Raw genomic sequence first — 14015 nt, forward strand, 5'->3', positions numbered from 1 at the left:
GCTTATAACTGCAAAGAGTAGAATATATGTGTCCACAGAGCTAAGCTGTTATTACAAAAGATCCTATACACACACACCACACACGCGCACACACACACACGGGAGTTTACTAAGTATTAACTCACATGATCACAAGGTTCCACAATAGGCCGTCTGCAGGCTGAGGAGCAAGGCGAGCCAGTTCGAGTTCCAAAACTGAAGAACTGTTTTGGATGTTTGAGGGCAGGAAGCATCCCACAAGGGAGAAAGATGTAGGCTGGGAGGCTAAGCCAGTCTCTTTTTCACTCTTTTCTGCCTGCTTATATTCCAGCTGCGCTGGCAGCTGATTAGATTGTGCCCACCAGATTAAGGATGGGTTTGCCTTTCCCAGCCCACTGACTCAAATGTGAATCTCCCTTGGCAACACCCTCACAGACACACCTAGGATCAATGCTTTGCATCCTTCAATCTAATCAAGTTGACATTCACTATTAACCATTTCAAGTCCACCCTTTGTCAACTTGAACCCATACACATCTGCTAAGATCATACATAATCTTCAAATAAAGACAATAATAAGGTCATAATTACCCCTAACATAATACTACTATCTTTCATACAACAGCAAATGCACCAATACCCTACTCAAATACCATTGCATAAAGTTAACAATACTTAAATGCTTATGTAAAGTCAATAAATCTTATGTCACGTGACAAAGGAGAAAGGAAATAAAATGAAGATATTTTCTCAGTACAAGTCTATACATGCCCAAACATGTTTTTAATGAAAGGAGGAGGGAATACTCATGACAATTACAGTCCTCGTTTCTAGAGATGGTCACGTAGTGGTAGCTGGTATTAATGATCACTTTCTTATAATACATATTCTGCATTCCCTTTGCCTTCAGCAAGCATCTCAGTAGCTCGTGGTTTTTTTTTTTCTGGTGGAGTGACCCAAACCTTCATTCCTGAAGGGTCTGGGTCATTTGTAGTCCTGCCTGGATTGGGTTGTTGTAGTTTCCCATTGGCCTTAATCAGAGGACATGGTAATACTAAAAGATGCCCAGTGGATCTCCTGTATTCTATGCATACTCTTCCTTACCTCCACTGTGGAGTAGTAGACTGATTTCATCTTGAGAACCTGGGTCAATCACCCCAGCCAACACTGTAGCTCTCTTCTTAGCCTGTTGACTTAAAGGTAGGGAGGAGCTTAAAGTGTTCAGGTGGCAATCTTAATTTCCAGTTTAATACAAATGTTGTTGTGTCTCCTGGTGGCAGCATTCCTCCCTCTGGAATGAAGACCTCTAGGCCGGCAGAACATAATGTTGTGGGAACAGGAAGGAAAAATTTTGCTAGTGGATACTAGGGGTGATGGTGAGTGGTGCCACTTCCACTTCCACCCCTTGATTCCTGAACCCGTGAATTCTGGCTATGGGAGAAGCAGTGCCATACATTGGGCACTGATTCTGGAGAACTTTGCCCCAGCCTTGCAAAGTATTGTCACCTCACTGGCACTGTAATTGTGACTTCAAAAGGCCGTTTCATTGTTCTATCAATCCAGCTGCTTCAGGATGATGGGGAACATGGTCAGACCAGTAAATTCCATGAGTATGAGCCCACTGCCACACTCCTTTAGCTGTAAAGTGAGTGTCTTGGTCAGAGGCAATGCTGTATGGAATACTATGACAGTGGATAAGGCATTCCATGAGCACATGGATAGTAGTCTTGGCAGAAGCATTGTGTATAGGATATGCAAACCCATATCTGGAGTAAGTGTCTATTCCAGTGAAGACAAACCTCTGCCCTTTCCATCATGGGAGACATCCAATATAATCAATCTGCCACCAGGTACCTGGCTGATCACTACAAGTAATGGTGCCATATCGATCGCTCAGTATTGGTCTACGCTGCTGGCAAATTGGGCACTCAGCAGTGGCCGTAACCAGGTCAGCCTTGGTGAGTGGAAGTTCATGTTGTTAAGCCCATGTGTAACCTCCATCACTGCCACCATGGCCACTTTGTTCGTGGGCCCATTGGGCAGTGACGGGGTGGCTGGGGAAAGAGGCTGAGTGGTATCCACAGAATTCTATCCACTTGATTATTAAAATTCTCCTCTGCTGACGTCACCTGTTGGTGAGCATTCAAATGGAATACAAATATCTCCCCAGTTTTTGACCACTCAGAAAGGTCCATCCACATACCTCCTCCCCAAATTTCTTTGTCACAAATTTTCTAATCATGCTTCCTCCAAGTCCTTGACCATCCACCCAAACCATTGGCTACAGCCCATGAATCAATATATAATCGCACATCTGGCCATTTCTCCTTCCATGCAAAGTGCACAACCAGGTGCACTGCTTGAAGTTCTGCCCACTGGGAAGATTTCCCTTCACTGCTGTCCTTCAGGGATGTCCTAGAAAGGGGCTACAGTGCTACAGCTGTCCACTTTCAGGTGGTGCCTGCATATAGTGCAGAACCACCTGTGAACCAGGCTCTGGTCTTCTCTTCCTCTGCCAACTGATCATGGAGAACTCCCCATGAGACCGTTGGTACAGGCTGGGGAAGAGAAGACAGGGTGGCAGGAGTGGAGACAATGGGCATTTGAGCCCCTTCCCCATGGAACTTACTTGTGCTTCAGGACCTGCTCAAACCCCATTACTTATCTACCACTTCTATTTGATGATGGAATACTGCTGTGCATGGCCCACTTTATGGTCAGATAGATCAGAAAGCATCCACATCATAATAAGCAGTTTAGGTCGCATGATGACTTGATGATCCATAGTCAAACGTTCAGTTTCCACAAAAGCCCAGTAACAGGCCAAGAACTGTCTCTCAAAAGGAGAGTAGTTATCTGCAGAAGATGGCAGGGTCTTGCTCCAAAATCCTAGAGGCCTCCACTGCGATTCACCTATGGGGGCCTGCCAAAGGCTCCAAAGAGCATCCCTACCTGCCACTGACACCTCAAGCAGCATTGTTTCTGCTGGATCATGTGTCCCAAGTGGCAAAGCAGCTTACACAGCAGCCTGGACCTGTTGCAGAGCCTTCTTCTATTCTGGACCCCACTCAAGACTGGCAGTCTTTTGGGTCACTCAATAAATGGGAAAGAGTAACAAATCCAAATGAGGAATGTGTTACCTCCAAAATCCAAATAGGCCCACTAGGTATTGTGCCTCTTTCTTGGTTGTAGGAGAGGCCAAATGCAGCAATTTGTCCTTCACCTTAGAAGGAATATCTCAACAGCCCCCATACCACTGGACGCCTAGAAATTTTGCTGAGGTAGAAGGTCCCTGAATTTTAGTTGGATTTATTTCCCATCGTCTGGCACACAAATGTCTCATCAATAAGTCCAGTGTATTTGCTACTTCTTGCTCACTGGATCCAGCATAATGTCATCAATGTAATGGACCAGTGTGATATCTTGCAGAAGTGAAAAGCGATCAAGATCTCTCTGAATAAGATCTCTCTGAATAAGATTATGACACAAAGGAGGACAGTTGAGATACTCCTAAGGTAGGACAGTAAAGGTATATTGCTGGACTTACCAGCTGAAGGCAAATTGCTTCTGGTGGGCCTTATGGATAGGAATGGAGTAAAAGGCATTTTCCAAGTCAATGGCTGCATACCAGGTCCCATGAGATGTGTTAATTTGCTCAAGCAATGAAGCCGCATCTAGTACAGCAGCTCCAATTGGAGTCACCACTTGGTTAAGTTTATGAAAATCCACTGTCATTCTCCAAGATCCCTCTGTCTTCTGCAGAGACCAAATGGGAGAGTTGAACAGGGATGTGGTGGGAATCACCACCCCTGCATCTTTCAAGTCTTTGATGGTGACACTAATCTCTGCAATCCCTCCAGGGTACGATATTGTTACTCGCTTACTGTTTTTTGAGGTAGAGCCAGTTCTAATGGCTTCCATTTGGTCTTTCCCACCATAATAACCCTCACCCTATCAGTCAGGGAGCCAATGTGGGGGTTCTACCAGCTGCTAAGTATGTCTATACCAATTATGCATCTGGCACTGGGGAAACGGCCACAGGATGGGTCCAGGAACCCACTGGACCCACTATAAGTTGGACCTGAGCTAAAACTTCATTAGTTACCTGACCTCCATAAGCCCTACTTTAACTGGAGGACCACAGTGATGTTTTGGGTCCTCTAGAATCCCAGAGCCAGTCCCCTAAATGTCTGATCATTTCCCTTTCCCCAATGCACAGTTATCCTGGTAAAAGGCCATAAGTTTTCTTGGGGAAGTATGGGAGAAAGATTCACTGCATAAATTGTTGGTAATGTAGTGGGGTCCTTTCTCAAGGGGACCCGGCCTCCCCTTCATTCAAGGGATTCTGGGTCTGTAAACTGGTTCAAGTCTGGGAATTGATTGAGGGGCCATGAGTCTCTGGTTTTGTAATTCAAATTAGTCTTTTGTCCATTTGACCTAGAAGTTTTCTGTTTGTATAAATTAAGTAGGAATGCAGTAGGTTTCCTATCAATTTTGCTTGTAGGAACACTGTGATTAATTAGTCAATGCCAGAGCTCTATAGGAATCAGACTATTCTGATTGCTGCTTTGCCTCTGCTGTCCATTATAATAGCTACACCCACCTTGCCTTTGACAGTTGAGTGCCACCATTTGGCCCCTGCCACCTCAGGATACAATTATTCCCATTGTATTTAAATTTTGTAATTGAGTGACTGTGGTTCCCATTGTTGGATCTGACATACAGAGAAGAGCAATTACAAGGCTCTTCAAAGATGCAGGTGCTGCCCTCACAAATCTATTTCACAAGCATTAGTCAAGGGTATATCTTCTGGACCCTCCCAGCTGGGATGAGTAGGTCTATAACAACTAATCCACTCCACCATCCCAATCTCCCTAAGCCTTTGGATCCCTTCATCTACATTAAACCAAGGGAGATCAGGCATTTCCAGTTCACTCACAGCTAATTTCACATTTCAGCTAACCAAGCAAATAAATGATTAGAACATTTTTTAACTCCCCAAGCTGCAACATTAGATGCAGAGTCCCTACTTAGTGGGCCCAAATCAATAAATTCAGCCTGATCCAACTCTATGTTCCTTCCACCATTATCCCACACCCTTAATATTCATTCCCATACCTGTTCTCCAGATTTCTGTTTATATAAATTAGAAAACTCAAGCAATTATTTTCAAGTGTAACATACCTCCTCATGGGTCACACTCTCAACCTCACCTCTAGGGGCCCACCAGGACTTTAGTCTAGTTATAGATCTATAGATGTTGGGGGTGGTTCTTGAGGAGAATCAACATTATCTTGCCTGGCAATTGCCTCAGGGGAGGCCATCGCTGTTGCCTCAGGCAGCATAGGGTTTATCTTTTCAGACAAAGGTAGAAAGGCTCATGGCAGCATGGGTTGGGGAGAGAATGTTGCCACTACTGGGCATGGGGAAGTTGTTTCTTCTGGCAAAAGGGGTTCATCAGAGTTTACAAACTCAGTGTCCCTAGCTTCATCAGGGTCCTCCCACACATCCCCATTCCAAGTTGCAGGGTCCAATTCTTTTCCAATCAATGCCCTCACTTCAACAGTAGACGCCTGGTAAAGCTGTACATGCACCTTTTTTTGTAGGTCAGCCACTTATATGATAAGAGCTTGTGTCTGTTTTTCCACAATTTCAGCTTTTTCTCTACAGAAGATAAGACTTTCACTCTGGGCAATCTTAGCAGATTTGAGGCTCAGTATCTGCTTCTGAAGCCGGGACATAGAATCCCTGAGTTCATCATTTTCTTGCATCACTTTGCTCACTGAACTTAGGAGCAACAACCAGCTTCATTATGTTCTTTGGTTCTCTATATATGGTCAAAGTTATTATGCATAGAGTCACTACATTCTTTGCCTCTCACTAGCGATGAATTGGGAATGTCAAATGCATTTATTTTAAGTAATACTCTAAATGGTTAATGCCAAGGACTATCAGTGGTGTTCTCCGTACTATTAGAGGTAGAGTCCTTAGCATTTTTTGGGTCTAATCATATTAAGCAGCCAACTCCAGAAACCCCAAAACCGACTAAAGAACTCCATCCTTAATATTCTGTTCCTTTAGAATCATTCCTGGTACCAAAATTTGTATTAATCAGGGTTCTCTAGACAGACAGAACTAATGGAAAAAATATATATATATATATATGAACTAACGGAATATATGTGTGTGTGTGTGTGTGTGTGTGTGTATATTCACTCACACAATCACGAGGTCCCATAATAGGTCATCTGCAGCCTGAGGAGCAAGGAGAGTCGGTCTGAGTTCCAAAACTGAAGAACTTGGAGTTCGATGTTCAAGGGGAGTAAGCATCCAGCACGGGAGAAAGATGTACCTGGGAGGCTAGGCCAGTCTCTCTTTTTCACGTTTTTCTGCCTGTTTATATTCTAGCTGTGCTGGCACCTGATTAGATTGTGCCCTCCATATTAAGGGTGGGTCTGCCTTCCCCAGCCCACTGACTCAATTGTTAATCTCCTTTGGAAACATCCTCATAGACACACTCAAGATCAATACTTTGTATCCTTATATCCAATAAAGTTGATACTCAGTATTAACCATCACACAGATCTTAAATAAGACAACCATTTCTTTTTTTTTTCTACACAGTATTCTGGAGATACAAGATGAAGCAGCTCCACCACTGGTCCAAGGAAGCTGTTTCAGCTCTCACTCTTTCCTAGAAAATAGGAAGAAATGGAGGACTGCTCACATCCCATTATGCAGCATTTAATGATAGGGTCACACCTACTTACAACAGAGGCTGGGAACTATGGAACCCGGCAATATGGCTATGTGCTGAGCTACAATTTAGGGCATTCTATTGCTAAAATGAAGAAGAGAAAACAGTCATCGGGGGACATTAGACTGCCACAGTCCAGAGGTTGGGAAAAGATAGCCTGCAGGCCAAATCTGGCCTGCCACCTGTTTTTGAACAGCCTGTGAGTTAAGAGTGGCTTTTACAGATAAGCATTTACAATCAATCTGAGGCTAGGGGACAGGAACTTTGAACCGCAGTTAATCAAAATGTTATTTTTCCCCTGAAAGAATTCTATTCTTTTTCATAGTAGAGTTGTATTACAAGAATGATATTCAATTATTATACTTAGCATTTCATCAATGAAAAATTGATGGAAATTTGTTTTCTCTCTTGTTACACAAGCACCAATACAATATATTTAATTTTGCCTTTTGACTTGAAAAGCCTAAAATATATTTATTTCCTGGCCCTTTACAGAACAGTTTGCTGACCCTCTCATTGTCTGAGTTGGACTAACCTATTAGAATTTCTACAAAGTGTTGAAAGAATGGCTTACATTTTACAAGTGGCTTAACAAAATGAAATCTCATGACCCTAACAAGTCCAACCTGTGTTTCTAATTATAGAAAAACTTATTTAACTAGGTCACAGATCCAGCAACTTCTAGTTAGCCAAAGTGCAGTGGAGAAAACAGGCAACTAGGGGAGGAAAAGATTTCCTCATAGCCAAAATCAAAGCACTAAAGCTTATGCATTGCAGCTTAGGCAGCAGAATGCCCAGATATTTACACGAGGCACATTTTCCTTATACAAGACACAATTCTGTTAACTGTTAAAGACTTAACTGGATTAGCAATTCTCTCAAGCCCACAGCAGAGCTGGAGCATTAAATCTGAAGGGGTTTGGGAGGAAAGAAGACGGAGTAAAAGTGCTGCTCTCTAGGGCCTCTTTACACAGGGACCAAAACCTGCATTACATCTCTGAAGCCCCCAAGGACACCATTGTGTTACAGCTCGATGTAATAATAATCTTAAAGATGACCCTGAGCCGTCACACACAGGTAAAATTATATTCATTATAGTCTGTTTCAAGAGGTAGAGAATCATACACTTGAGAAAGCCTATCATCAAAAATAGTGAAAATAAAATTTTAGCCATTTAAAGCACTAAGTTCAGCCATCTGTAAGTTAATTCACGTGGAAGTTTTATTCTCCCAAGAACTCATGTAAATGAGATGTCATAACATGCTGCTTGTAAACAAATATTTCCACAGTCCTAGCAAACAGATTCTCTTAACCTAGTACTTTTATTTATTTTATTTTTTTTTAAATAAGACTGTATTCTTATTGACAATATTGTGGCAAAACTTGCCAACCCTTGTCTACTGATCACAAATATGAATATTTTCTATGAAAGGGATAAAGAAACCAGCCCAAGCAGTAGAAGAAGAAGGAGATGGAGAAGGAGAAGGAGCAGGAGATGGAGAAGAAGGAGAAGGAGCTGCAGAAGGAGAAGGAGCAGGAGATGGAGAAGAAGGAGAAGGAGCTGCAGAAGGAGAAGGAGCAGGAGATGGAGATGGAGAAGAAGGAGAAGGAGGAGAAAAGGCAACCCAAGGCTATGAAGGAAATAAACAAGATGATATGTTAAGGAAAGGCAAATAGAGTCTCTTTTCTATTGTGTGAGGTGGTCAGTGCCCTCTTCTCTGAGAAGGTGAAATTTCATCTGAAACCTGAAAGATAAGGAGCTAACTGTTGGAAAAGCAGGTGGACACAGGCAGAAAGGACAACTTGGATGAGGGCTTCTCAGTTTTTAGGGCTGCCTCCTTCTCCTCCAAAAAGGCGGAGTCAATCCTAGCCCAATGGGTAAAACTATGATTAAGAATAGCCTGTCAGTGTATTCCATGCCGCTGGCAATAATGACTGGTCTGGGATTAAACATACTGGCCAATTTGGGCCAGTGAGACTCTGGGAGGAGAGAAAGACTCTTTCCAGGCTGGTTGATAAACTGCAAGGCTGTGTTTGGGGCCATTAGCCATTCTGTCACCTCATAGGGAGAGTTTGCCTAGAAATAAAGCCAACACAGAGGAGAGCAGGTCTAAGAAGAGGGAGCAATGCATGCATGTAGTGGCCATTTGAGCACCAGAAGTCATCATTCTGAGTTTCACCCCTGGAGTTTTTTTTTGTTTTTTGGCCAAATGGAGTTTAGTTTCTGCTGTGGGCAACTGAAAACATCCTGATAACAAAGTAGGCTTTAGAAGTGACAGAAGTAAGAGTTCATTTGTATTTAGAGGAGTGAGTGCTTGGTGAGTCCTCTGAATACTGAATACTGTAGGCAATTTTAACACAATGGCATTTGTGTATCTAAACATAGAAGAAGTACAGTAAAAGTACTGTATAAAAGATTTTAAAAATAGAATACCTGTATAGGGCTCGTGAATGAGGCTTACAGGACTAGAAGTTGCTCTGGGCGGGTCAATGAGTGACTGGTAAATGAAGGTGAAGGCCTAGGACATTACTGTACACTACTGTAGACTTGATAAATACCATACACTTAGGCTACATTTACAAAAAATTTCTTTTTTCAATAATAAATTAAACTTGGCTTACTATAATGTTTTACTTTATAAACTTTTTGATGCTTTTAACTTTTTGACTGTTCCATAATAACACAGTGTAAAACACAGACACATTGTACAGCTGTACATAAATATTTGCTTGGCTGGGCACAGTGGCTCACACCTGAATTCCCAGCACTTTGGGAGGCCGAGGTGGGTGGATTAGTTGACGTCAGAAGTTTGAGACCAGCCTGGCCAAAAAGGCGCAACCCCATCTCTACCAAAAAATATAAAAATTCGCCAGGCATGGTGGCATACACCTGTAGTCTCAGCTACTCAGGAGGTTGAGGCATGAGAATCACTTGAACCCGGGAGGTGGATGTTGCAGTGAGCCAAGATCGGGCCACTGCACTCCAGCCTGGGGGATAAAGTGAGATTCTGTCTCAAAGAAAATAAAAATAAAAATAAAATAAAATCATTTTTCTTTTTTATATCCTTATTCTATAAGCTTTTTACTATTTTTCATTTTAAAACAGTTTTTAACTTTTTTGTTAAAAACAAGGACAAAACCAGAGACATTAGCTTAGGCCTGCACAGGGTCAGGATCATCAATATCACTGTCTTCCACCTCCACATCTTGTTCCCTTGGAAGGTTTTCATGGGCAGGAACATGCACGGAGCTGTCATCTCCTCTGATGACAATGCCTTCTTCTGCAATATTTTCTGAAGGACCTGCTATTTTAAAAAGTAGGAGTACTCTCTACAATAATGATAAATGGCAAATGCATAAATCCATAATATAGTCATTTATTATCAAGTATTATGTTACTGTTCATAATTGTATGTGCTATAATTCTCTATGACTGGCAGTGCAGTAGGCTTGTTTATACCAACATCACCACAAACATGTGAGTAATGCATTGAGCTCATGGCATGACAGCTGCGATCTCACTAGGCGATAGAAAGTTTTCAGCGCCATTGTAATCTTATGGGACCACCATCACATATGCAATCCATCAATGACCGAAACATCATGATGTGGCACACAACTGTATTTTATTGCAAAACTTGGGTCTTAGGATCTCTGTCTGGTAGAGAACTGAGTAGGGGGTGAGAGCCAGAGAGCTGGTTATGAGAAATGAGCTATGAAGAATGAGGAAGAGGGAGATGCAGCTGTAGGGATTTAGTATCTCCCTTCCCTCCCGTTCTATCACCCTGGGGTTCAGGGTAAAGGAAGAAAAACGTTCCAAATTTTTGCATCTGAGAAGGCAAAAGGTTGGCAAGGGTAGAGTTTGCTCAGTCCTCTTGAAGTCTAAGCAATGAATATCTGTTGTTTTGCTTACTATTCCTCTTCTTCTTGCTTTGGGAACAGTACTACCCTTTGGAGTCTGAGAGAGTCCCACCTTCTTGTCTCTTGGTCCACAAGGTTTAGGTGCTGCTGAGTGAATCTGGCAGAGTGGACATATGACCCAGACCTAGCCCACTGGTGTGTTCCATTTTTGGGTTATGGTGATCATAACCAAGTAGGCCTGATCAGAACTACTACAGGGACTTCACCATAGCAACTGGGAAAGAGGTGCTGGCTGTCTACAGGACTTTGAAACTGCCAGAGGGGACCTCATGGAGAAGACCTGCCTCCAAGAGGAGGTTGGCGCCAAGAAAATTACAGACAGGCAGATTGAATGCTTGTTTGAGCCCTTGAACCCAGGCATACATGAAGTTATATTTGCCATTTGGACTTTATGGTAATATGAGCCAATAAATTCCTTCATTCCACTGGAGTGAAATTCCTCTGTTCACCGTTTATTCCTAGGCGAAGAGTGAGGGCTGAAACGTATTTTTAAAAGACATTGAATGAAAGAAATCTGTGATCTCATCTGTAAGGAGTGGAAAAGGTGTGTTAATGTATTTTCCCTTGGGCTTCGTAATACAGTGTTTAAATGCTAGAACAATCTTAGTAAGTCCTATAATATACTACAGGCATATAAGAATTAATATAGCTCTTGTGGGTTGGCCTATAACCAATTAACAACCGAACTTTGGAGATACAACCTGGTCCATCTGTCAGGACTTCCCTTCATTGAAAAAGAGTCATTGACAAGCCTATATCAATTCTGAACACCATACAATTCTTCCTAATGTCCTTCCAGCAAAAACCAGTGAGCAGAACCTAAAGTTATAAACCAAATATTTCCTAAACATTAGGTTGTCCATATTTAAAGATGTGGGAGACATTCAACATAAAGAACTTCTACATTACCACTTATAGAAAAAGTACATTGAACATGTGCATAACCAGAGTGAATATTTTCTTTGAAAATGAAAACATGTTACTTTTAAAATTCAGGAATAACAATTTTTTAATGCCAATATTTTCCTTAATCAGAATTTTATATTTTCAATGGAGATGAAAACCTAAGCCAATTTGTTTCTTTGGAGTAATAATTTTTTAATGACAATGACTTCTACCTGTGGAATTATAAACAAATGTAAGCATACTTGCCTCAGGAAAACAAAAAAATATATATTTATAGAGTTTAAATAATTTATGTAAAATCTCCAGAATTTCCCAAATGGTGTTCTTTGGAACAATTAGCAGGTATCTTACACACACACACACACACACACACACACACACACAGTCCTGTGGCCAAACGAGATCGGGAAATGTTACAAACTCTCAATCCCATTAGCATAATTTAGAATGTGAGAAGCCTTGCCATAGACATACCTGTTCAAATTTGTTTAGCTCAGCATTTCCCAAAGCTAACTTCCTCAAAATTAACTACAGTATAGCATTTCCCTACCCCAGCCCACCTCCAAACCCCCATTCCTCAAAGCAACTTGTGCAACAGCTTGTGGAACTAGCTCCATAAAGTGAAGTTTGGGAAACACTAGTTTCGTGATTTCTATTTACATAGATTTTGCTATCTGAATAATATGTAAGGAATTTTGAGTGACAATTGCACCCATTTGGATATATCTTCAACTGACTCCATAATTAGAAATTTAAAATGCAAATTTTTCAAAAGCAAACTGTCTTTACCATTTAGATGTGTTGCTGAAATTTATTTGGTTTTGTGTATACTCATATTACTTTCCAGTGAATCTGCTATAGGTAATAGGCTCAAAAGACCTACAAATATTGAACACAAATACAATTAACCATGTCTACATTTTATGCTATATACAGGACCTTGACAATTTTAATATGGCAGGTTTACTCTACACTTTTTTGAGGGGAGGAGGATATATGCCTCTTGGAAAAACCAGGATAATCAAAGCTTCTTCACTTACACTCTGTTCAGATGTGTATTATGGATTCATGTTATTATGGGTACAGACATAAAGCCACTGCTATTGAGCCTCAGATGTGGCAGCAAAGAATTAAGAGATCATCACCACTTCTCTCTAAATATAATGAAAATCTAACTTTACAACACTCCTCTTAAAGGAGCTTTCCTCATGCTACTTGGCTATGCATTAAATCTTGGCATACACAAAAAAATAAAAACAGGGTAATTCTAACAGTTCATTTATGTAGGCTGGATTAGGAAGATTAACTTCTCAGATGGTTTTCCAAAGAAGTCATCAAATGTAAGTACAATTGAAAATAAAATCCTGAAAAACATTTCAATATTGATAGGAAACTGAAGACAGGATATAGTGAAGACACCACTCTTAGCTGTATATCAGTGTATATCGCAAAGGATTAAAAAGTTTAATTTTTCAAAAGAATATTATAATAAAGATTTCAGCTTCAGTAAGGCATATTTTATGAAAATAATATAATTATTCTCATGGCAGAAACATACATGCAGAATGTACAGGTTTAAAACAATTTAAATTTTAGGTCATTTGTGCTGAAGATATTTTAATGTGCTACATTGAGTTTATTATTAATTCTCTAAAATATTCCTATCCTAGGTCTTACAAACAGCAAGGTTCCATTCTCCAAAATAGCCTGGGGCTCTGTCCCCTGGCCGGTTTACACACATCTTCAATCTATGTTGTAATTCAGTGCTTTGCCAAATGTGGTGTGCATGTCACTGCTAATACAGATAATGATTTTAGTTGATCCAGAAAGTATTTTCCATTTTAGTAATGAAGGTGATTATTATAAGAAAAGCTGTCCTTTACTGAGCATTTACTATGTGCTGTCAAGCACAAATTCTAGCATTATTAACTCGAATGGTCTTCACAAGACCACTATATGGTAGCTACTTTTGAGGCACAGGGAGGCCAAATAAGTTGCGCAAAATCACAGAGCAAGACATGGGCAGAGATAAGGTTCAAATCCAGGAAGATTAACTGAGAGGCCATGTGTGGTGACTGAACTGATGTAATTTATTTGAAAGTGAATTGGCTTAATAAAATTTTAAGAAATTAAGTCTGTGGATATCAAATGAAGTCATACACACTGCAGGCAAATGTCCAATCTTCAGGTAACACCATTATAACACGTAATTGTGTGCGTGTGTGAGTGGGGGAAGCTAAAGATGAAGGATCCTTATGGGCTGTGAAATGACTGTTTACTGGTAAATACCAGGACAGAAATGTGAGTGAAGGTATTGCTGTAGATCCCCTGGAGATGAAAAGCCCCAAGTTTCAGCTTACTTGCTTTTGATTTTGTCCAGAATATTCTCTCTTGTTCCAAAAGGAAATCTTCCTACTTTTACATATTTTTAAGGGGTCCTGCAGTTGTACTT

Source organism: Colobus angolensis, unplaced genomic scaffold (genome assembly GCF_000951035.1).
Source record: "Colobus angolensis palliatus isolate OR3802 unplaced genomic scaffold, Cang.pa_1.0 Scaffold26, whole genome shotgun sequence".
NCBI classification, from domain to species: domain Eukaryota; kingdom Metazoa; phylum Chordata; class Mammalia; order Primates; family Cercopithecidae; genus Colobus; species Colobus angolensis.